The sequence below is a fragment of the Lepidochelys kempii genome, chromosome 7 (genome assembly GCF_965140265.1).
Source record: "Lepidochelys kempii isolate rLepKem1 chromosome 7, rLepKem1.hap2, whole genome shotgun sequence".
In the NCBI taxonomy this organism is placed as follows: domain Eukaryota; kingdom Metazoa; phylum Chordata; order Testudines; family Cheloniidae; genus Lepidochelys; species Lepidochelys kempii.
Window position 1 is genome coordinate 90,598,525 of NC_133262.1, and position 24,072 is coordinate 90,622,596.

The 24,072-nt window shown below is 39.7% G+C and overlaps 1 protein-coding gene across 22 annotated transcripts in view; it reads right to left on the minus strand.

The window, feature by feature from the left end:
* SGMS1 (sphingomyelin synthase 1) overlaps positions 1–24,072 on the minus strand; it is a 203,381-nt gene that overhangs the window by 150,136 nt on the left and 29,173 nt on the right. The window contains exon 2 of one of the 22 annotated variants that reach the window (XM_073353720.1): positions 8,602–8,728. The exons of the other annotated variants lie outside the window; for them this stretch is intronic. The gene's annotated coding sequence lies outside the window, so the exon portion shown is untranslated. The remainder of the gene's footprint in view (positions 1–8,601; positions 8,729–24,072) is intronic. 22 annotated transcript variants of the gene reach the window in all.

Here is a 24,072-nt window from a genome sequence, read left to right on the forward strand (position 1 = left end):
GGACCTTTGGAGGTCTCTGAAGCCTTTCCTTTTCTAGGGGAGGGATAAGCTGACGTTGAAGAGGCAATGGATCTGCCTGGAGACTAAGGTACAGACGGGTTCTCCTGACCTGCCTTGGAAACAGTGTGAAGGAGCATTCCACCATAAGAAGCCCCATCTTGATTTCCCGGTTCTTCCTCATCCTGGATTTAAGGGCTAAACAGAAGTTACACTTTTGTGGGATGTGTGACTCTCCCAGACAGCAAACAAACACTTGGCCTCCAGCAAGTCAAGCAGCATTTGAAGCCCAGAGAGCTGAACATGCCCGCCTGAGGAAGGCAATCGTTACCAAAAGGAGGAGAGAGGAAAAAAGGCATAGTCCTCACACTAGTAAAACTAAACAACTATACTAAGCTGTATACTAAGCTAAACTTACTCTAGAAAAATTTTTATAGACAAGGTATGCTCAAGGTGGACTCTGCTATAGCTCCATCTCAGGAGCTTTAGTGCGGGGCACAAGGATGTATAGAGCACATGTCCGGACTGAATGAATACTGCTAGCAAAATTCTCCGATTGAAGGTGCGTGGGGCACATGAGAACCAGAAGTAGAGCACCCACAGGGATATTACTCAAAGAAGAAGTTCAGCCTCTGTTTACTCCTTATTTGGGAAACACGGAGAAAAGAAAGGAAGACTGCAGAAGAGTAAAATCCACAGAGATCGGCAAGGATATCTCTCTACAAAGACGTCCCTCTTTGCACTTAAACTCCATTCACACATACAGTATTTCAACTACAGCATATAAAATACAGCTCATGAGTACTTTTCATGATGATCTCAGAACCAATCAGCCAAAATGCATTTCCACTAAGTTGTCAGCAACCTTAATGGGAAAAGTGAAAAGTTATGACTGCACGCAAAGCCCTATAAAAATCGATACAACCAAAATCAGTAATACCAAGTTAAACATAATTTCACCTAGCCTGACATGAAACAAAATATGAGAACAAAAGTTGTAAAGATTACTCCTGCTCCTAAAAGGAATAATTCAATTATAATAGATCCAGCCAAACACTAATAAAAGCATATTTACGTTAGCATTTTAAAGCTCATCGGTCACTTTTAAAAATCTCAGAATTTGCCAACTGTTACTATTTTTAACTACAGTTAGAAAAAGTAGTAACTGAACTGTAAGATCTTGCCACAGCTGTTGACTTTTAAATTGTTAAACTCAGATGCTGTAAGAAAACTAAGAAATCCAGATAAATTTAAAATAGCCATGGAAGTCACACAAGCAGCCAACAAAGCCAAACGGGGGTTAGAGGGGAAGTCACAGAGAGGAACTGCTAACAAAAGGGCAGCAAAAATGGTTGTTCATATGTCCTGAGTAAGAAGGACTTGAACCAAGCTCTACTGGAGTCCCTGTATTGGTGACTGTAGACTTTCTCTAATCTGTCCTGAAAGCAATTAAATCCCCATCTCAGGAGTGATTTAGATGGAATCTCAATGTTGAATAATGACATCTCAACTTGCTATCTCAACTAATCTGGAAAAATATGGGGGACGTGGTTACTACTCAACTCTCTAGCTTAGATTAAAGACTATATATATTGCAAGTGAAGCTGGTGAATAATGGATTTTTTTTTTAATTTGCTGGTAATTCTGAAAAATAAAGAACAATCTCAGGTCAAACAAAATGTTTTATTTTTTTAAAAAAAATCAAAATGTTTTGTTAGATTTTGGCCATTTAAAATGGTTAGATTTTGACCCTTTTGATAAATTTTTAATAAAAACTAGAGGAAATTTTGAAACTGAAAGTCTTTCTAAACTGAAAATACCACAACATTTAGTTTTAAAATGTTAAGATGAAATGTTTACATTTTGGAGATTTTTTTAGAATTTTTTTAACCTAAACAATGAATTCAACACAAATTAATGAAGTGTTTCAGTGTCACCCAATCTTCATTTTTTTGCAAATAGTTTTGGTCAAAAAATTTGTTCAGCTCTAACTGTAAGCAAGAAATTTAATCTGTTGGTTTATCAGCAACCAATACAGACAATCAGGGTAATAGTCACTTTATTTGTTCAGCACCAGCCTGCTAAATGTTTACTTATTCCCTCACCCCTTTACAAACAAATTACAAGTCTCAGTGTCAGTTTCAAGTGAAACCAACTGGAAGACAAGATGAAGAATCCATAGGTGTCCAAAAATCCCTCTATGTAATCTAAATCAGGTATGTAAAGGCATACTACTGCAATATTTTACCTATTTCTGTCTTGTGACGTGGCACCCCATAATGCTTTATGGAAATATGCTTATGAATGTAAATATGACATAACTGGAATAGGTTTTATGCTACATATGCCATGTAACATATCTCTGCAAAGGTTCTGATCTACTGAATATATTCATCCTATTTGTATGCCTGTATCATTTTTGTATTAGAAGTTATGAATATTGGCTGTGTACTTGTTTGATTTTAAGTAGCCTTAGTAAGGCATTTGGTCAGCTTCTTTAGAAAGGAATTTGCAAGTGAAGTGTCCAATCAAGAAACACTTAATGGACAATGGATCTTGGAAGACTCCAATCCTTATAAGAAGTCTACTTGAGGACATTCAAGGTAGTACATGAACAATGGCTGCCACCGGTAAAGTTCTGAATTATGCATGGACATGTGACTTGCCCATGTGACTCCAAAACTCCATCTTGTGCTGGGATTCTACACAGGGGGAGGGAGGGGTCTCCACCCACAAAAGAAAGTCTATTTAAGCCCCTGGGAGACCCCTCCATTTTGTCTTCAGCTGGCTCAAGAGAGAGCCTCTCCACCCCAAAGGATACCTGAAAGAAACTGGAACAAAGGACAGTAACCACAGGGTGTCAGTGATTGCTGGACTCAGACTAGAAGGAGGCTAGTCTGTAAAAGAAACCTACTGGAACATCTATGGGGGTAAGATTTCATCTTTAATCACTTTCTTACTGTATTAGGTTTAGACTTGTGTGTTTTATTTTATTTTGCTTGGTAATTCACTTTGTTCTGTCTGTTATTACTTGGAACCACTTAACTCCTACTTTTTGTAAATAATTCATTAAAATGGGGTCTTGCCGACAAAAAGTTTGGAAACTGCTGTTCTAATAACTTTATCCTGGTTTAAACAGTAATAGGTAAAATCTTGCAGTAGTATACCTTTACTACTTTGGATCAGGCCCATGACGGGTAAAAAGAAAATGTAACATTTAAAAAAAAGAACACTGAGACCTATAACTATAGCTATACTTAACATATTGAACAGATTTCTGAAGCCAATAGCGTTCCTACCTGTCAATTTTTCAATGAAAACCCTAAAAGCATATACTTATGTTTGACTGCAAATGTTCATTAGTGAGAATTGATAAACAGCTTCAAAGATGGTTTAAACATCTTAATTTCATCACCATGAAACTTATCCTCACTTGGGATAAAATAAGGGTAGTTCCCCCTAAATCAAATGAGATACTCCAATTTATACCAGCTGAGGGCAGTACCTCTAAAACAAGCAGCACTGATGAGAGAAGGCTGAACAAGCAAAAGTCATTTTAGAAAGCCAAAATCTAACAGCTATAGTAAGACTGTTACACAGTGTCATTGTTATACATGGTCAAATCAAGGCAAATGAAAAGTCCCAGATAGCTCATTTAATCTGATGTTTTTCATATGACATCACATGACTGGCAAGTGTGAGGCAGCATCTTTTTCTAACAGATTTGCAAGAGTATTAAACAAATTAAAGATGAGAAGCCTCATCAAACTGCTCTGAAACACCGAAAACTAAACTGGCAGAGTGCTGCTGCAATGAATGGTCTAATAGTTAAGGTTATGAAAATTATTTCTGCATCCATGAGAAGGGAAAACCAGGCTGGACAAAAACAGCAAAACGCAGAGTTTATATTTATAAACTTGCTTTGTCACATTATCCCCAAACTAAGTCAAGAGGCAAAGGGCAGGTCCTACAGCTACTGCACAGAACCAGGTTCAGATAGAAAATGACTCACGTCTTTAACTGTGGGCTTCATCTGGTATGGAAACAGGAACTGCAATATCAGATCAAACCAGTGAAATAACGAATCCACTCTCCAACAGTGGCCAGTACCATATGGTTCACAGGAAGATACAAGAAAGTCCATACTAGACATTTATGGACTATGATCCATACATTTGCTTGCATATGTCCTACTCCTATGTTTTTCAAACATGATGCAGTGAAGCCTACACAAAGGACTACCTTCTAATAGGAATTTCCCTGTCAGTTAACTCCTTCAGAGTGCTTAAGGCTAATTTTACAATTTATTTGAGCTTTTACAGACCAACTTTACAAGGAAAGCAATACATTCTAGTCCCCAGATGACCACTTAAAACCATTTTTAATGTGTAACAGTATTCCTAAAGAGGAGACTGAAACAAGACTTAACAATTCTATCCTTGTGTGCACTAGTTAACTCATTTTGATGATATTTTTACATATGTACGAACTGGAGTCTCACTCAAAACCAAATAAAGCATCTTTTATTGCAGAGTTCCATGTACTTACAATATATTGATGTGCAAGAAAAATGTATAACTTTTTTGTCCTATGCAAGTGTTGCCTATTTTATTGTCAAATATGCAGTGTATTCAAAATATACCAGAAACTGAAATACTTACAAACTGTTACATGAATAAGTCTTTTCACACACAAGTCTGAAAACAGTAGTCTGCAAAAAAACTTCCAACAATAAATTATCAGAAGATACAGACATTTAGTTATATCAGTAATAAATGAACTACAGAGGAAATGAGTATTTGCCGACATAACAGGAATATGACACTGACAGATCAGGTGCCAGTGCATGCTGAAGCCAGGCCAATTCACTTGTGTATTAGAATAGATCAAAATGATTGCTAAATGTCTTAGAGTGTATTCTGTGTTTAAAACTTCCTGAAAACTAATGGGGTGTTACTTGCATTGTTTTCACTTACCTTCAGAAGCAAACATTTACATTGTGTATACCCCTGTAATTAAATAACCCATCAAAGGAGAAAGAAGCCTTATAGAATGCAAGTGCTTGTCTACATTACCCGCAGGATCGATGGGCAGTGATCGATTCAGCGGGGGGTTGATTTATCGAGTCTAGTCTAGATGCGATAAATCAACCGCCGAGCGCTCTCCCGTCAACTCCGGTACTTCACTGGGGCGAGAGGCAAAGGCAGAGTTGACTGGAGAGTGTCAGCTGTCGACCCACTGCAGTGAAGACACCGCGGTGAGTAGATCTAAGTACGTCGACTTTAGCTACGTTATTCACATAGCTGAACTTGCTTAACTTAGATCGATTCCCCCCTTTTCCCCCCGCCCCAATGAAAAACTGTAAGAGAAAAGAGCTAATTTCAAACAAGTGGTCATTGTGTGGGATGATTGGAGGTCAAAGACTCAAAATGCATTCCTCACTGTCAGTCTTCAAAGGAAAAGCCCACATGGGTAGTCACCCTGTGAGCTTTTTTTCTGTGACAAGAAGCTGTAAGTATGGATTCAGGGAAAGATCCTTCTGTTTGGATTCTTACAGGGAAGTGTACCAGATGCAAAGCAAAGATCCCCAGAGACAAAATGGTACCCTGAAAAGACATTTGGGAAACTGGCAGTTTATTACATCATTGCCATCATTTTGAATTACAAACTATGACTCATCTGTGTATATATTTTACCTGCTTTCACTTCTCAGTAACTCTCACTTCCTTTCCTTAGTTAATAAACCTTTCGTTAGTTTTTACTATATAATTGGCTACTAGCGTGGTTCTTGGTATAAGATCTAAAGTACCAGTTGATCTGTGATAAGCGACTAGTCTCTTGGGACTGGGACTGTGGTAAGTTTTTTTTTTTTATTTAAGAGACCTATTATCAAAAGTCCAGTTTCAATAAGTGGTTAAATAGAGTGGAGAGTCTAAGAGGACTGTCTGTGACTCCATGGTAAGATTGGTATAGTGATCCAGGAGTTCACATTTGTTACTGGCTTGGTGAAATCTAATGATAGAACACACTACCAGCATGGTGCGTCTGCCCTGTTTTCTGACCATCTACCCTGAAGTAGGCACTCACAGTTGTGAGCCACTCCAGACAGGGCGACAGACACTAGATACTTAAAGTAGATTTATTCCTCATTTGTATTGCAATAGCCCCCAAACACCCCAATCAGAATTGCTGTTAGATGCTATATAAAAGCATAAGAGGTGCCCCAAAGAGTTACCAATTTAAGATTTAACAAGTGTGCGTAATGTACCACATGAGTGAAAATGAGTGGCAGAATAAGGGTAAAAATGATACAACGATGAAGATACCATTTCAGCAAGTGTCCAGTAAAGTGTCCATTAAGCTATCAAATGATTTGGACATTTGTTCACCTTTTCCGAAAGAAAATGATGTAAAAAGTTATTAAATTAAACCAACTCATTTCCAGTACTAACAGAAATGCAATTCAAGACATTCTAAGGACTGCATCCTGTTACACAACTATTCTAAATCCTTGGATTTAATTTTCTCAAAAAACAAAGATAAATATTGCCCATATGTTTTTCAGCTACCATTATTTTTGAAAATTGGGGAAAGTGTGCAACCATTAGCTGGTAGTCTTCAAGTTGAGTACAAATCATTTAACAACAAGAATTCAAAACAGAATCCATTGCTAGATATACAGCTGTATCTAGAATCAAACCTTTCTATTTACCAGGGAAGAAAATGTGTCTCTTCTACAGGATCTCTGCTTATACGTTCAGCCTGCTGAACTTACATTCATCTTTAATTAGCAGATGACTAAATTATTCATAGCATCTGTCTATGAAAGGTGAACAGAGAAGTTGAATTAACAGGGTGCTAGTGGCTGCTGTTGCCTGGAGAAGATAATGTGTTCCATCGTTAATATTTATGTAACTGAAAAAGTTGGCAAGGATTTTTAATCAGTCTTTGATGAAGTCAAGATCAAAGTTTTACGGAGGTTTGTCCAGAACAGTCTCATTGCTACTACTCTTCAGAAAACAGCAACTTAAAATTATTAGCCCCTGCCACTAGTAATCTACTTAAATGTGAGGGATGCAAAGAAAACCATCAAAATTTCTTCAATGTTAGCAACATGTTGAGCAACCGAACTTAAGTGTTTTTCTTTGTATATGTTTTGAATCTTTGCAATCAATATTGCTGTACATTGACCATATTCACTGTAATATTAATGGAGTCTTAGCATCTAGAGATGCAAAGTGCTATTTCCTTATATATTCTAAGGCATCATCTCCTTTTTAGAGATGGGGAAAATCTATTAGAGAGAGGTTAAAGTTGACCTACAAAAGATTTTTTTAAAGCTAGGTTTGTGCATCTTTATGCTAGATGAAAGACTGAATGTTATTTTTCTATCCTTTAAAAAACAAACAAACAAACAAAAAACACCTTAAAAATATCAGAAGCGTCCAGTTCAGTTTTTACTGATTTTCTGGAAGGCGTCCAGGAGATGAAAGGGATGTAAATCTTCAAATGAAGGAGTCAGGGTGCTGAACCTTTAATAAAAGGGCTTCCTTATTTGAAATCTTAGTCGCTGAAGTAAAATGTTTGTTAAACATCAGAGTTTTAACCATTCTCTCTCAAAATCCCTTCTCTTAGCAGCTTTACTTTCATTCCCTTGGCTCATGATATCACTCTCTCTAGTACTCTATGAAGAGTCAAAGTGCCTAGGTAAGAATTGAAATCCCAATGGAAAAACAACAAGAGACACCTTGCAGGAATTTTTTATACACAACTTAAAGGATCATAAAGAAACAAAAACATGTATACCATAAAACATCAGAAAAGGTCAAAAGCCCAATTTCTTTTCCTTTTGTAGAGCATCTCACCTGCCAAAGTCACACAGCAAGAAAGGCAAACCTGGTAAGAGAAGCCAGGTTTTGTGTGGCTCACAGTCTGGTACCCTTTCCAATGGGCCACACTGGTTCCAGCAGCAAGGACAGCAAAGGCTTGTTATAAAGAGTCCCATTAGAACAATTACACTTTATTTGCATCTGGTTTTTGGTCTTATATTTCACCAAGATGCTTAATATTAAGAATATTTTCATTTCTAACCTGCCTTAGAACAAAGAATTTGCTGCATTAAATGCTGTAGTTTCTCCCTACAAAGCAAAAAGTGTGCCTAATGCAAAAAGCAAGGTGACACAGGAAATGTCTAAGCATATTGCCTTGATTTTCTATCATATTCTCTATTAAGTCAATACTATTGAATCAAAGCTTTGCTTGAAGAAACCATCCAGTACAGCTTCTAGAACAAATAGCAATACTGAATTAATTAGTACAATGCTTCTATATATGGGTGTAAGTAGAGGCAAACAAAGCTCAGACTGCTTCCAGACATGTATTGTCCAAACTGCAGCATCAAAAAGCTGAATGAATGGCAATTAACTAAAAGGTCAAAGAAAGTAGTCCTCCAAACTTTAGGTAATTTTAGTACTGATTTACAGTAGTAGATAAAATATTACCCAAAGTGATGGCAATGAAGCAACTAAATTCACAAAATACCTCTTGAAAGGCAAAATGAGATCTAAATTACAGGTAAGACATCTGTAATGGGGTGGCACTCACCTCACTCGAGCGTCCCCTTGTTCAGGTGTGTGCCTGCACCTCTCAGTCTGTGGTGATCCCTGTCAGTGGTTTCTCAGGTGATCTCAGTGAATTGGCCCTCTGGCCAAGTCAATACACAGATTGTGGGCTTTCAACAAAACAAAACCATTTTCAGGATAAACAGTTCAATGATAAAAAGTCTCAGTCTGCAGTCTTTAAACAGTCCCAGCCCTGGTATTGAACCATACTCCCTGGAGGCAATGGTTTTGCCCTTTCAGCCCTAGCTTCCCAGCTGGGCCACTAATTATCTCAGTTCCCCTTGTGGGGGTGTATTAAAGTCTAATACAGCTCAATGTTTAGTAAATTGCTGACCCTCTTCAGGGCCTTCAGTCCCCTCTCTGGAAATAGAGTTAACTCCCTCCTAAGGGAGTATGCTATTCCACCTGTGGCTGGCGAAGAGGGGACCCAGTAATGCCCACCCATTACTCCAGGTTCCAGCCCAGGAATCTATGAATAGCAGCCACGTGCCGCTGTTTCCCCTTTCAACTTCTCATAATGCTGCTATGATTCCCTGGGCTACTTCCCCATGGCCCCCTCACCTTCACGAATGCTTCACCCTTACCATAGGGCTGAAGTCTTGTACTCAGTCCCAGTAGCCAGCCAGGAGCTCTCTCTTGCTCCCCTGGTCCCTGCCAGCACTCAGCTGTCCATGGTACTACAGCTCCCTTACTATAACATTTCTTTGCCATTTCTCTTAATTATGCCATTGAAGCTTCCCCAATTTCTACCCCAAGGCCTACAAAAAGCACTAATAATTGTTATGAGGGAGAAAAGGAATAAACATTTTGGATTTAGAAAGTCTTACGCCAATATTTCCAATCTGGATACCTAAACTTATATTCCTAGATCCATATTTAGACACAAAAATAAATGTGGCCTGATTTTCAGAAGTGTGTCATAAGTCATAATGACATCAGTGGGTGCTGTGTGCACACAGCATGTCTGAAGATTAAGCCACTTCTATTTTAGCATCCTTTAAGATTTAGTAGTCTACCCTTAGGCACCAATGGTTTTCAAACATTGGCTTTAATGTTCACAAAACAGGGTTGTAAAGGTCTCAGAAGTGTAATTTTGATGTGGCTCATAAAGATTATGGATTCTGTAGTTACTTGACAAGCTGGTTCCTTAAATCACAGGACAGTTAAACTTTGTATTGGCAACCACTCTTACTACTCAACTAATGGCTTTAACCCTTATGTACAATCTAAGTGACCTTAGAGAGAACATCTACAGCTTACTTGCAACTTCTTCTTCTTTTGTATGGCTGTACAGAGCCGCAACTACAATTTCACCTAAAGTTTATTAAGCCAGATGGCTATATCAGGAGTGGCAAAATTCATAGCAGGGATGCCTCTTTCATATTTATAAATTGGCAGTAGGTGGTGATATGTTTGATGATCTGTCATGGAGAGCCACACACACAAGCTGGGGAGTCCTTGATTTTCCATTTGTGCATTAGAGGTCTGCTTCTACCATGGTTGGTACAGATTCGGTTCTGAGTTGACCAAGATGAGCATGGAAGGTCGAACCCAAGAACCTTCTGAGTAGGATCCGGTACAAGGTGCTTATTCTTTAAGTTGTGTTTAGCCCATTCTACTTTCCAAGCCTCCTTCTGATCATAGCCTGATTGCATGAGGCTAAGTGAATGTTCCCAGAAAGATGCTGGGGAGGGGGTGGGGCAGGCACACTGTCAAGGTCTTGGTGGATAGGAAGACATCTGTTTTCCTGGATTCACTGAGCTTCACGGAGTGTTGCAGAAGTTTGGCATATTGACGAGGGAGCAATGTTAGACAAAACAGGTAGCCATGGTGTTGGAGTCAATTTAAGTGTTCCAATGATTCACTGCATCACACATCACTGTATTCAGCTGGCTGTCAACAAGTCATGTGTGGCTGCATCTGCTCCATTCCGGTGCACAATATTCAGCTATCGAATATAAGTGTCATTGCAGATGTTCACAACATTCATGCCAATGCACCCTAGGTTGTACCTGCTAGTTTCTGAATTATGCTGGCTCTTGTTTTTATCTTTGCAGCTACCTTCTCAAGGTGATCATGGAAAGTGAGGGTGTGGTCAAGTTTCACTCCAAGGTATATTGAGGCGTAATCATGTCACACATTTTTACCACAGAAAGCTACTTTCACTGTGTTTTTGGCACTCCTATTATCGAGATGAAAAGTGCTTGCTGCTTACTATTATTTTTCCAGGGTTTGGTTTGAGTCTCCATTTCCAGAAGTATTGTTCCACAATTCGGAGGTCCTCAGTTAACAGCCCTTTCATAGAATCATAGAAGATTATGGTTGGAAGAGACCTCAAGAGGTCATCTAATCCAAACCCCAGCTCAAAGCAGGACCACCCCCAACTAAATCATCCCAGCCAAGGCTTTGTCAAGCCAGGACTTAAAAACATCTAAGGATGGAGGTTACACCACCTCCCTAGGTAACCGATTCCAGTGCTTCACCAACCTCCTAGTGTCATGGAGGTTTGGTGCTTGGATTGTCATGGCAAGATCATCTGCATATCCAAATTTTTGTGATTTAATTGGAGGCATGTCACTTATGTAAATATTAAAAAGGGTTGGCCTGAGTACAGAAACTTCTGGTAGCCCACTGTTTATGGTATGGGGTGAGCCGGTCTTATAATGCAAGTAAACCCATAGGCGTCTGTTACTCAGCATGGTCCACAGCCGGCAAAGTGTTTGGCAGCAAAGTATAATTTTTGCAAGTTTCAGCATCAGGGCCTTAATCCATACAGTATCATACGAAGATGACAGGTTGAGAAATACTGCACCAGTCTTTAGTTTTTTTCTGATAGCCAGCCTCAGTGTGAGCTGTAAGTTCCAGAACTCGGTAGCAACAACTATATTTTGGTCGGAAGCCTGCCTGTTTGACAGGGATAATTGACTCAGTAAAAGGGCGTTCTCATTCTTTTGATGATGATACGTTCAAATCGGCCGATAGCTTCCTACTTCATCAGTGGGCTTCCCAGGCTTTGGAATGGTAATTACCATTGCCTCACGCCATATTTCAGGGATCTGTACTGTCCTTAAGGTAGCAGTATACAATGTTGCTAGCCATTGGAGTCCTTTGGGGCCAAGATGGTGGAAGAATTCTGACAGAATACCGTCAGGGCCTGCCGACTTCCATTTTCATTCCTAGAACCCTGCACAGATACACAATTAAAATCCGTGGGCAGGAGTCACACGCTGCTGCATGGACAAGACTCCTGTCCGGGAGCATGAGAGGGACAGCTGCCGGTGAGCTTGGTGCCCACACCCCCAGTAAGTAGGGCTGGAGGTGGCACAATCACACTAGAGGAGTTGCCTGGGCTGGGCGCTGGCTCCTGAGAGCAGCAGTCCAACGTACTGCTGCTTTTGCCGTTGCAGTTCCTGGTCCGGTTGCTGGCCAAACTCCTGCTGGGCTCAGGCATTGTCATTAGAGCCCTGAAGCTCCGCAGACATCTGCTTTATATCCATGGATATATATTGTGTATCCGTGCAGGACTCTATTCATCACGGCAGGTCCTTCTTTTACTTCCTCAATGCTGATAGTGGAAGGTTCTCCTGAGGGGATTGATTCAAGTGTCTGGTAGAGTTGTTGGTACACTTCTCTTCTTGTGTGTTTATCAAGTGGTCCTTTGTGTGCTCCACCAGTTTGGAGGCTACTGAGTTTGCCCAGATTTTTGGTGGCCAATACTCTGCGGGACTAGCGGACTCAAAGCATCACAGTAATGTCCAGGCTCTATGGCTTGAATGTGTGAAATCAAGGTTTTGCATGCAGAAAAGCCAGGAATGGCATCTTACTGTGTCAAGGGAGTGTAGTGTGGTTTTTGAAGTTTGAGAGCTCCTGGTCTGAGTGCTGGGTAGCCCTGGTTTTGGCCATTTTGTGCTAGGGACTTTATATATGTTGGTAATGTGGAGCTCCCCTACTTTGATGGTTGTGGTAAATGTGGTCTCCCCTTCAGTTGGTGAAATAACATTAAAATCACATGTGTCCTTGATGTATATTGGCAAGCCATATTTCGGATGATAATGGCGAGTCATTAGGTTGTATCCATAGGTATAGTAGTGCCTAACCTGTTGGTCACTGCTAACACGGGTCTCTTGCAATATGAGGATGTCAATATTGTGAGTCTTCAGCAGGTTTCCAAGCTACTTGAATTTTGCCAGTAAGACTCCTTCAACATTAAGTTGCAGGATTCTTGGTCCAGGGTCTATTTGATACATTGTGTGGCCCTAAGGAAGAACGTTAGGATTTGTTGAGTTGCGATGACCGGGAGATTACTGAGCCATTGTTTGGTTGCTGAGTTGATGGAATTTGTTGTGAAAAAAAAGGGCTTAAAAAAATTAAACAGAAGGAGATCTTCGTAGACCTTAAGTTTCAACCCAAAAATGTGAACAGACTCAAAACAGCTTTTGAGGGTCATCTTAAAAACAGAAATTTTTAAAGATATACTGGCATTTGCTCATTAAAAAGTCAACTGAATAGTAGATTTAAGTATTTCTAATTGAATGTTGTGTTTACAAATGAACAATTTTTACCTTTTACCTGGCAGGACACTTGTCTGAAGGACTGAGTAACATAGGTACTCCTATACTGGACAGTGGCCCAGCTACTCTGGCATTTTTTCTCAGACAGTGGCTTGTACCAGATGTTTCGGAAGAAGGTTCAAGACGTTTGTGGCAGACAGTTATGGAATAACCTACCCAAGAAGCTTCTTCATAATCCCAGTAACTTTTAGTATGGAGACTCATGAATCCCCATCTTTTTCTCTAATTAAAGTTCACTATATACTCCAACTTTTTGTTTTCTGAGGTCTGGTCTACACGGTTTTTGAGCTGGTATAGCTGTCTTGGTTAAAGTTGAGTGTGATTTTTTTTTTTTTTTTTTGTAAAACTTACCAGTACAATCCCTACTGGGGAGACAGTTATGCTGGTATGTACATGCCTTGTAACAGACAGTAGGGCTCATTCTCCTTCCCATATGGGAGTAAGCTATAGTGATTTTAAGTGCATCCACGCTAGAGGCTGTACCAGTTTAACTTTACTGACATAGTTAAAGAGGTACCATTTATGTGTTTAAACAAGCCCTTAGCCAATTTCTAATCCATGACATTACCTCTCACTCGATAGCTACTTAATTTCCTTGTTAGCATCTGAGGAATTTTAACAAAAGCTTTTGAAAATGCAAGAAAATGTCATCTCATTCTCCTTTATCCACTATTTTGTAGATATGCTCAAAAAATTCTTATCAGTAAGCGACATAATTTTATTTTTCAGAAGCTGTGTTGGTTTACGCCATCATCATGTTTAAGCAAGGAGTTTTACCATTCAATTTTTTAATGTCAACCACTTTTCCTGGTGCACAGACTCACTAATTTGCCATTCCCTACTACCTTTGGAGAGCGATAAAAAGCACTTGCTACCATACAGTCCTGTAGTATAGTAGACAGTTTTAATGACATTGCATATTACCAACTGCTCAGACACTTCATTCCTAAATCCCTTCAAAACTCTGATATATATCATCCAATCCTGGTTATTTGGTGCTATTTTTTGATTTGTTCAAGTACCTCCTCTTCTGACAACAACATCTGTTATTACCTGAAGAGGATAGCTTATTACCATAACCTCTATGGTGACGACTAATGCAAAGTAATCATTTAGCTTTTCTGCAATGTCCTTATCCTCCTCAATTGCTCCCCTATGTCCCCCATAGTCAAGCAGATCCACTAATTTGACTGCAGGCTTCCTGCTTTCGATTCATTTAAATTTACTGTTGTTTATGTCTTTAGCTATTTGCTATTTAAATTCCATCTTAACCCCTCTAATTTCCATTTTACATTCGAAGTTAAAGATAAAATGTTAGTGAAGGCTTCTCAAAAAAGGGTTTTGTTAGGTCTCATTTCTATCATAGGAAGACCGTTGGTAGTCTACATTTCTGAATTTTTCTTCACCTTATTTTAAATTAATACTCAATACAGCTGGCAGCATAGGAAATGCATATGACAAGGGCTAGTTGTCTCCTTCATCTTTCTAATAAGGAAAACAGTTGTCAAAGCACCTCATATGCTGCCCTGGCAGGACTTTGAGCACTGGAAAGTTAGTTGTAACATTCTGAAGCCCTCAGAAAGCTGCACTATTATGAATTATTGCAATAAAATAAGGTGACTCAAACAAGTTTTAACCACTAAAATATCTTAGTTTGACTTTTAATGGTATCATGTTTCATGATCAATGAACTACATGTGAAGCTGCCTGAGAGAAAATGAGTTTGAGCTCAAAAGATGCCATTCTACACACAAAATTAATATACTGAATTCTCAATAAAGAAATCCTGCTGGTTAAAACGTAGTGCCTACCTACAGTTGAGACTATTGCCCATGTGACTATTTTCAGTTATGAGAGTCACAAGACAATGAGCACGCTAAAATATACTTGCCTCACACTAAGCCACTTACATAGGCCAGTCAAATATTGCTTTTTTTTTTTTATATAACACAGAACAGCTCCAACTGAATAATTAATGAACTTGTAAGTCTTGCCTCACAGATCATGCTATATAAGGAAACATTTTAAAAGGTGAAAACTGCAAATGACCCCATAAACTGAAAAACTAGTTAAACATTCACAACTTCAAAACACTCAATTTGATCCTCAGAGCAAAAGAGCACCCTTAATAGTGAGAGGGGATGTGAGTTTCAGAGGTCCATTGAGGCACAAGCCTATATATTTGGTTTTAAAAGACTTGATAAAATCAGACCTTGAGTTTAGCCAGTATTTCACTATTATCTTATGTAATATTTTTGCTATACACCTTTTCACAAGCTTCTACAATACTTCCAAAGTACTACTGAATTTTGCACCAAATAACTATTCATTTACAATATGAGGTCCACCTTTACCACAGCAACTACATGCTGAGAAAGCACACGTACAGAATTCCAAAGAAATAGTGGTTATTTAACCACTCCAAGTTTGGGTTTAGGAGTCTTTATTTGTATTGCTTTATTTCTTCATTTTCAGTTGAACCATACCCATCTTGTGCCCCATCACCTGGAGAGAAGTGGGAGGCAGTTTGCGACTGTGAGATAAGCACGTAGTTGTAGCAGAAACACCCAGCCTATTGGCAGTGAAATGGTTAACAATATTGCTATGTAAACTGTCATTGTTATGGTTCAGATTTAATACTCTATTTATATGACTGGAGCAGTTCACACATCAGCTTTTGTTTCAAAATGTCTAGAGACTCATGAAGATATCACATTAGTTTAAATTGGGCTCTCTCATTTTCAAGGTGCATTGTGACTATAAGGACTAGAGATACATAGAAACTCTGCCCTAACAAGTCGAGGCATGTAAAAATAATTCTTATTTTAACATAAAAGCTGGAGTAAAAAAAAAAAAAAAAAAAAATCAGTAATTTTCCTCTGAATTACAGAGAAACTGAAAATTTCTACTTTACTTCTACTTAACTTCTCTGAGACACTTAACATTTACTAATCTGTAGCAAATTGTGACTAGTTAGAAAGTTTGTCCCTAATTACTATATCTTCCTAATCCACCACTTTCCAATACAGATTTTGGAAGGTACTATCTTATATATAGGTATATAACTAAAAGTACACTTTCTATGTCATGCATGAAGACCTCCAGTCTTAAGGCCACTGCAGACAAACAGTGCTGAATTAGTTCCCTGATTTGTCTAATATACAGATCAAAGGTCTAATCATCTTTTTAAAAAACTGATGCAGCAGTTCTCTGTGTACAAGAGGGTGTCCCTGTGAGGAACAGTGACAGAAAGTGTCATTTCATGTGGCTTTCCTTGAAGATCTGGAAAGCAGGCTGCTGCCAAAGTTCTCCAATAAGAGAATTAATGTTTTCTATTTAATCAAAAACAGTTGAAGATGACACTCAATGAACATGACAGGACTTTGACAGCTGCAGAAAGGGCCTCTTGTGGGATGACAAATAAGTGACTCTTTAGACAGGTTAGAGACAGGACGTCATTTAAATCTGGAAATTGACAACCAGTCATGAAGGCTCAAAGTTTAAGTCTAGTTCATTCTACCACGGCTTCGAGACATAAGGTTTCTTTTGGGCACTGACAGCCTGAGATTCCCCCTGAGGAAGAGGGAATTAAGATATAAGGAATCCAGCTTAGAGGCACAAGAAATCTCCAATTTATATGGGAATTGTCTGCCCCTACACACAAGCCCACATAAGAAAAAAAATCCAGCTTCCTTTATACTGAAATTCAACTTTAAAATATGATGAAATACTTTGCGTTTTAGGCATATGCCTTGATAAGAAACTCACCAACGTTCATTTTGCCAGTGACATAGCACTAGTTGTCAAATCAATGAACAACCCAGTTGCGGTAGTTAAAGCCCTGAAAAGCTCAGCATCACAAGTCAGCCTAAAAATTAATTGGGGTTAAACCAAAACTCTTCCAGTTAGTGATTTCAAACACACGGAGGGCTCTAGCATCTTAGCAGGCAACCACCCAGTCAAGATTGGTGGTGATTTTACCTGCTTCAGCTCTGTTTTTGATAATATCAACAGCATCAAGAAAGAACTTGAAGTCCACAGTGCAAAAGCGTAGTCAGTAATGGGGCATCTCATCAAGAATGTCTTTTGCAAACTGAACAGTCTGTTAAGTAGAGAGACAAACTATGGCTACACAACAGTGGTCTGTATTCTGATCTAGGGGACATGGCCACTCACTGTCAAGATTGAAAAGATGTTGGACACCATTCCGATGAAGCATTGTCAAATGAACAAAAACATCAAACAGTATGAATTCAAGTCAAATGAATAGATCCATTTTCTAATTTAACGGTCCTGTGATTTCAAATGGTTGCCCTACGCCAGGGGTGGCCAACCTGAGCCTGAGAAGGAGCCAGAATTTACCAACGTACATTGCCGAAGAGCCACAGTAATACGTCAGCAGCTCCACATCAGCCCCCTGCCCCCTCCAGCGCCTCCCGCTTCCTGCCATGCCTCCCACCTGCCGTGATCAGCTGTTTTACATGCACAGAAGGCTCTGGGGAATAAGGGGAAAGAGGGCGGGCACAGCACATTCGGGGGAAGGGGTGGAGTGGGGGCAGGGCCTGGGGCAGAGCAGGGGGTTGAGCAGTGAGCACTCCCTGGCACACTGGAAAGTTGGTGTCTGTAGCTCCAGCCCTGGAGTTGGTGCCCATACAAGGAGCCACATATTAACCTCTAAAGAGCCACATGTGGCTCCGGAGCCACAGGCTGGCCACCCCTGCCCTATGCTCTCCAAGGTGGCATGGTCATATGCACCAAACACCTACCAACTTCCCTGCAAAAATCACCTTTTACTTTGACCCAATAAAAGCAGGATGAGAAAAAAATCCAGAAGACCTAAAACAAAAAGGCTGGATGGAGCCAGACACCTGTCACTCACAAGCCTTTAATCCCGTAATATACCAGATTTGGCTCGGGACAGAATATCACGAAAGCACATCATGCATTTAGTGGCTTCTATGCTGTCCAAAAGCATAAGAACAAACCTAATCTAACCTTTGCCCAAATGGCCTCTTCTACATTGCAGAAATTTACAAAACACAGTTGTATTGATGTCAGAATAATGGCAGCCATTGTGTTCACAAAGTTCTAGCAGCCAGACCCATTTTTACCTCCATTTTAATTGAACTTGCTCATAAGGAAGAGTAATAGAAAAGGTAATAAAAAGCGATCCAAGTCAACATAGAGTTGTCAGGTGAACCAATGAGAATTTTGTATAAGTTTTTCCGTATGCATGCAGTTGTTTCACAGTGCTTTCCATCTGAGGATCTCCTAGTGTTATATAAACATTAGTTAACTTAGCCTTTCCACTGATTTCTATGAGCTGGATCAGGTCTTATATGAGATTGATACTTTTTCTATTTTAGGTACTTACATAGCCCCCATTACTGTGTAACTGAGAGTCTCAAACACTCTAACGTATTTATCTGCACAACAACCCTGTGAGATGTGTAAGTGCTATTATTCCCATTTCACAGATACGGAACTGAAAGAGAATAAAGTGGCTTGCTCAGGGTCACACAGGAAGTCTGTGGTGGAATAAGATCTGACCCTGGGTCTCCCAAATCCCAGGCTACAACTCTAATTTCTTTCTCTCAGATTTCAGGAAAAATGATCCACTGGTTCAAGTGCTGTTATGGTCAGAAAGAATTGTGAATATGTAAAAATAACATTTGCTTAATCAAGAAGCTCACTGTGTATATTGCATTATATCTGCTTCCATTACTGGTGTAAAAAACCCTAACATTTTGTCGGATAACACTGCAGAATCAATACAGCTATGGGAGAGTGAGCAGGACTTTTCTGGCTAGCAAATCACCAACATTATTAAACTCCAATGATGAGACCAAATACAGCAGGACTTTCAAATCCCAGGCTGAGTTCACAAGAGTAGCAGTTAAAAGCCGTTTTGTTTGTAAGCAAGTAAAATATGCACAAACGTATCCCCGCAATGCCAATTTAGCGTCACTTTCAGAGTAGAATCACTCTTGAATCTAGCTGTTCATACGGTTTTGTGCCCATTCCAAACACAGAATGATTTATATCTTCAGTTACCTCATCCCCCTTCTAGTAATAACTGAATTAACTATTCCTAGAAATATAAAAGCAGCAGATATTTGAAACTGGAAAGGGGTATCTACTAACCAAACCAAAGTGATGGCTCTTAACCCCTGCTCCTAGGTAGCCAAAATCTAGCTGGTGCCTCTGCCCCTCCTGTATTGGTAAATGGGAGGAGTGGCCATGACTCCAACAGTGATTTGCAGCCCCTGGTTGAAAACTCATTTTAGAGCAATTATTTCAGGCTGAGATTTTGGCAGGCATCATATCAGTTTATGTGATTTTCCTATTTTTTAGGTTCTCTCTGCAACCATAAAGGTTAGAAACTTGTTTTTAAACTAGTAGCAGAAAGTCCATGCTGTCACAGAGGTGTAATTTGTAAAGTCGTGTATAAAAAAGCCAAAAATGGGGGCTTTTGGTTCCATGTGCTGTGCTGTAGTAAGCAATATTGCTGTTTGTACAAATTCCCCTAAATTTGTGCACAGAGCTATCCCCCAGCTGGAGATATAACCACCTCTTTATTACCCCTTGTAGCTGTTACTCCCACCTTCTCTGATCAACTGTCACTTTCCAACTGCTACAGAACCTTTGGATTCCAACATTACATCTGGTTCTCAGACGGCCCAGTGATGATTGAACCGGGTGATATTCTAAACAAAAAGAACTCTAAGCCATCCTTGTAGCTGCTTCTATCGCTTCATATTGACTCAGATATTCTAGGCTACAGAGTGACAATTCTGTAAAATCTGTGCTCCTTACAGCTGGTGGTGATTGTGAGGTGTAAGCTGCGGTGAGGGGCTGTATGTGTGTTAGGGATAAATTGTGCGTTCTGGTTGTATTGCTGTGTGGGTGGTTCTGAAGAACTAAGGCAGCTGGGCTTAGACTCCACCATCTGTGCAGTCTCCTTCATACAACCAATGAAACAGTCACATGCAAATTAGCTGCAGAGTAAGGGTTGTGCTTGGTTAACCTACCTTTTTATCACAACAGTCTAGGACTCTTGGCACGGCATAGATACATGCCCTACTGCCATTGTACACAGCACTGGTGTAATCTCTAAAGTCAAAATGGCTGAGAAGTTAAAAACTGGACGGTAACAGACCATGAAAGACAGTGATGATTCAGCCTGGTGCTATTCCGAACAAAGAGAATTCTCAATCAAACATGTAGCTGCTTCTATAGCTTCACACTAATTCTACAGATATAAAAGGTTTCAGAGTGACACACAGAAAGAATTATATTACACAGATGACAGAGTAAAAAAGGGAGAGAAAAGGAGGGTGGTTACAATCTGCAGGTTGAGAAACCTTAAACTACTGGCTTTCTTCCCCCATGTAGGAGAAGGGAACATCTTATTTCTTCAAATCTTATAAATTCCAATATGGAACATCAAATGAAAACTAAACTTTATTTTCCCTGCAGGCCAGCCATTACAGGGCTACCAGTTCAGATGAAGACTCTTCTCCTTGATTTGCATCCTATGTACATTAGATTTAAACACATCAAGGGAATCAAAACAACTTTGACCTTTACTACTGTAAGTTTTTTATCTGTATAATGTGTGATGGGTTTTGTTTTTTTGCTATTTAAAGTGTGAAAAAAAAAACAGGTCTAGGAAAAAATAACTCAGTTATCCCAGATTATCACAAAGGGCCATTTAACATAGCACCATTGTTGCAAGCAGAGCTCAACAAGTGGCCAAAAACACAATAGACATTACATTTCCTTTTGACTGTAACAAACAGTCTTTCCCATAGAAAAAATACAACAGGGCAGCAAAATTCCCAGCTGGAGAACAACAAACTAAGGATCTATTCACAGCATTGTCTGAACTGACAAAATGATAATGCTGCTGTCTAATAATATGGAAATGCACAGCAGCTATCTCATAAAATGTCCTCTCTTAAACTAGAATTAACAGATCCACTTGCAGAAAGCATTTCTATTAGACTTTGTTCGTCAGTTCCTAATATATTTCTCCACAACAGAACCTCATCTTAACAAACGTCAAGTCACTTTTCTTCAGACATCCTTTTGGTTTTTCTCCTGGGCATCCAGCAAAGTTCAATAATATACTTTGTGGATGAACTACGAGAAACTGATGACTTTTTTCTCCAAAGAGATTATAAACCCAGAAGGAACCGTAGCGATCATCTAGTCTGACCTCCTGACTAACAAAGTCCTTGGAACTTCCCTGAAATAATTCCTGTTTGAACTAGAAATAAACAGATAACAGTGTTTAAAATTGTATTTATTAAAAATTCTGAAGCAATTTATTCTTTAAACTCAAAAATAGGGGTGTTGGTCCTACTGTCCTGGCCAAATTAAAATTCTGGTAGTTACATTCTGCCCACCTGTGTTACCCATACATTTTCAACTTGATACAGCATTCTGTTTCAGTTCTTGTCCTAAACTGATGTGTTATGTTATATAACACCTTGCTCATATTACAACCTAGCAATGGCCGCATTCCAAAGGTCCGCTATAATCAGTTTATATAGTATGCTAAGCATTTTATTCATCCAAGAAGATCCCAGTGCTATGTAAGGGTTACAGAGAATGGATATTTCAGCAATGTGTGTAATAAAAAATTAAAATTTGATCATCAGACACAGATTAATCTGGTGAAGAATTGGCACAGCTTTGTTACAGGTTTTGTAACTGAGGATAGAAAGAGAGGAAGGAAGCAGGAAAAGGAAAGAAGGAGAAGAGGAATAAGTCACCTGCCTCGCCACGATGAATAGTTTTGGGTTTTGTAGGGATCATGGTAAGGTGAGCTTTAAGGACGGATGTGGAGGAGGTTAAAGTAGTAGATATCTGGATTTTATCTAGGATTTTTCCCATGCATGAGGGCGAGAGTAGGAGAAAGCATGGAGGTGTTTAGGAAGGAAGCTGAATGGTGGACTGTAGAAGGCTGGGAATACTGGCAGAGCAAAGGCAGGGATCAATCTCATGATAGGTTACTACCTCATCTAGGGCTTGACTAAGTTATGAAGCATCTTAAAAGTGAAGCAAGAACTTGTATCTGATGCAGGTGAAAGGAGAGCCAGTGGAGGGACTCAGAGTGGGATGGATTACCACAGCTCCTCCAGGATCTAAAAAATAGTGGATGGTGATTAAGGCAAATCAACCAGGTTATAAGCTCCCGAGAGAAGTATCACCACCAGGGAAGGCTTGCATATTGTGGTTCAAGCTGGATTCTCTAGTGGCCAACAGACAAAAGAAGGACTTTTGGATAAATATCCTGAATTTCAACTGATTCAGGCCTTCTTTCTGATCCAGCATTCAGACAGGACTTTCTGTCCAAGGGTGGGGAGGAGCCTCCAATCTTTGCAGAAGGTTTGGAAGAACTTGATCTACTAGAGGCCCACAGTATTGATGGGTGACCTATGGTAAGCTTTTAGCATGTGTATAGGAACTTGTATTTTTTTTATGCTTTCACTGTAATGCTTTTACCTTAAGAATAAATGTGCTCGCTCAGAAGAATCTGTGTAGTAACTTATAACTGTGGGCAATATAGTTATCATAGCCTTTGGAGAGAAAGCAAAGCACAGGCACTGGCCTATTTAGGTAGTCTTTAAATCCAGGGAGCTGTGCAGCCTTAAAACCCTTGGTCAGGACAGAGTAAGATACAAGTCTCTGCCCAGGAGCAGGAAACCTTTAAGTGGGTGTCCTCAAGGGACCAAGGAAAGGGAATACAGGTGCAGCAACCCTCTGACAGCCTATTTTATTATTTTTAAGATATGTTGTCTCTGAAGTGCTTTAGCTCTAAATAAATAATGCTTTGCTTTAGGAGGTTGTTTGGTCACTGATTACATGGTCATTGCCCCAAAGAGAACAGAACAACAGGGTCTGGACATAAGTCAGACTTGGAGAGGTGATCACAGTTGATACACAGAACACTACAACCTGCCACCACATCTGAGGGTGGGAGAATTGCGTGATTCCATCCCAAGAGGAAGGTGACAGTCTGAGGCCTGAGACCTAGAGGGCATGCACATGGAAAGACCAGGAGGGGTCAGAGGCACAGTTTCCCTGGGAATTAACAGCATGTTCAATAAATCTGAAGATGAATGGAAAGAAGAGGGATTGGGTGATTATTTGAAAGAAAGCATCCAGGGTGGGTTGTTTAAACTAGAGAAGACCAAAGCATGTCTGTACTGGGAGGGAAAGGAACCAGGTGAGAGTGAGGGGCTGAGAAGAAGAAAGAGAGGTGGTTAGAGCTCAGCAGGAGAGAGAGAGAGAGAGAGAAATTAGCAAACAAGAAAGATGAGGTCACTTGGTCTCTTCTATTCATTTTGTCTTTTCTGTCCTCTCCCAAAGGATTAAATGTTCCAGGGCTGCTGAGTGGTACTGACGGAAAGACTAGTATAAAGTGTTTGTGTCACTCTGGTGTTGTAGAGGAAGGATAGTGTGCTGCAGCAGTTCAAGCACAATCCTTCTATGTGAGAGTTTACCACAGAGTGGGTTCTGTACACATATGGAGCAAGAAAGTTTCCCACACTCCAGAACTTAATTTAACTCTGGGTAATGAAATTTAACCTTTGTATACCCAAACACACATCTTAAACATTCATATCCATCCCAAAAGCAACAAAGTAACACACATAACATGTGAAAGAAACTATTACAGAAAAATGTTCTCTGAAGACCAGAGTTTTAAACACTAAGACTATCATCAGTGACAAGGAGCTTAGTATTCTGCACTAGACATTTTTCAACATAAGAGACCTATAATTTGGTACAACTTAAATTCGCCATCCTGGTCCTATAAAGTCAGACAGCAGGAATATTAAGGATGTTACAGTTCCAGGAGCATCAAGAGA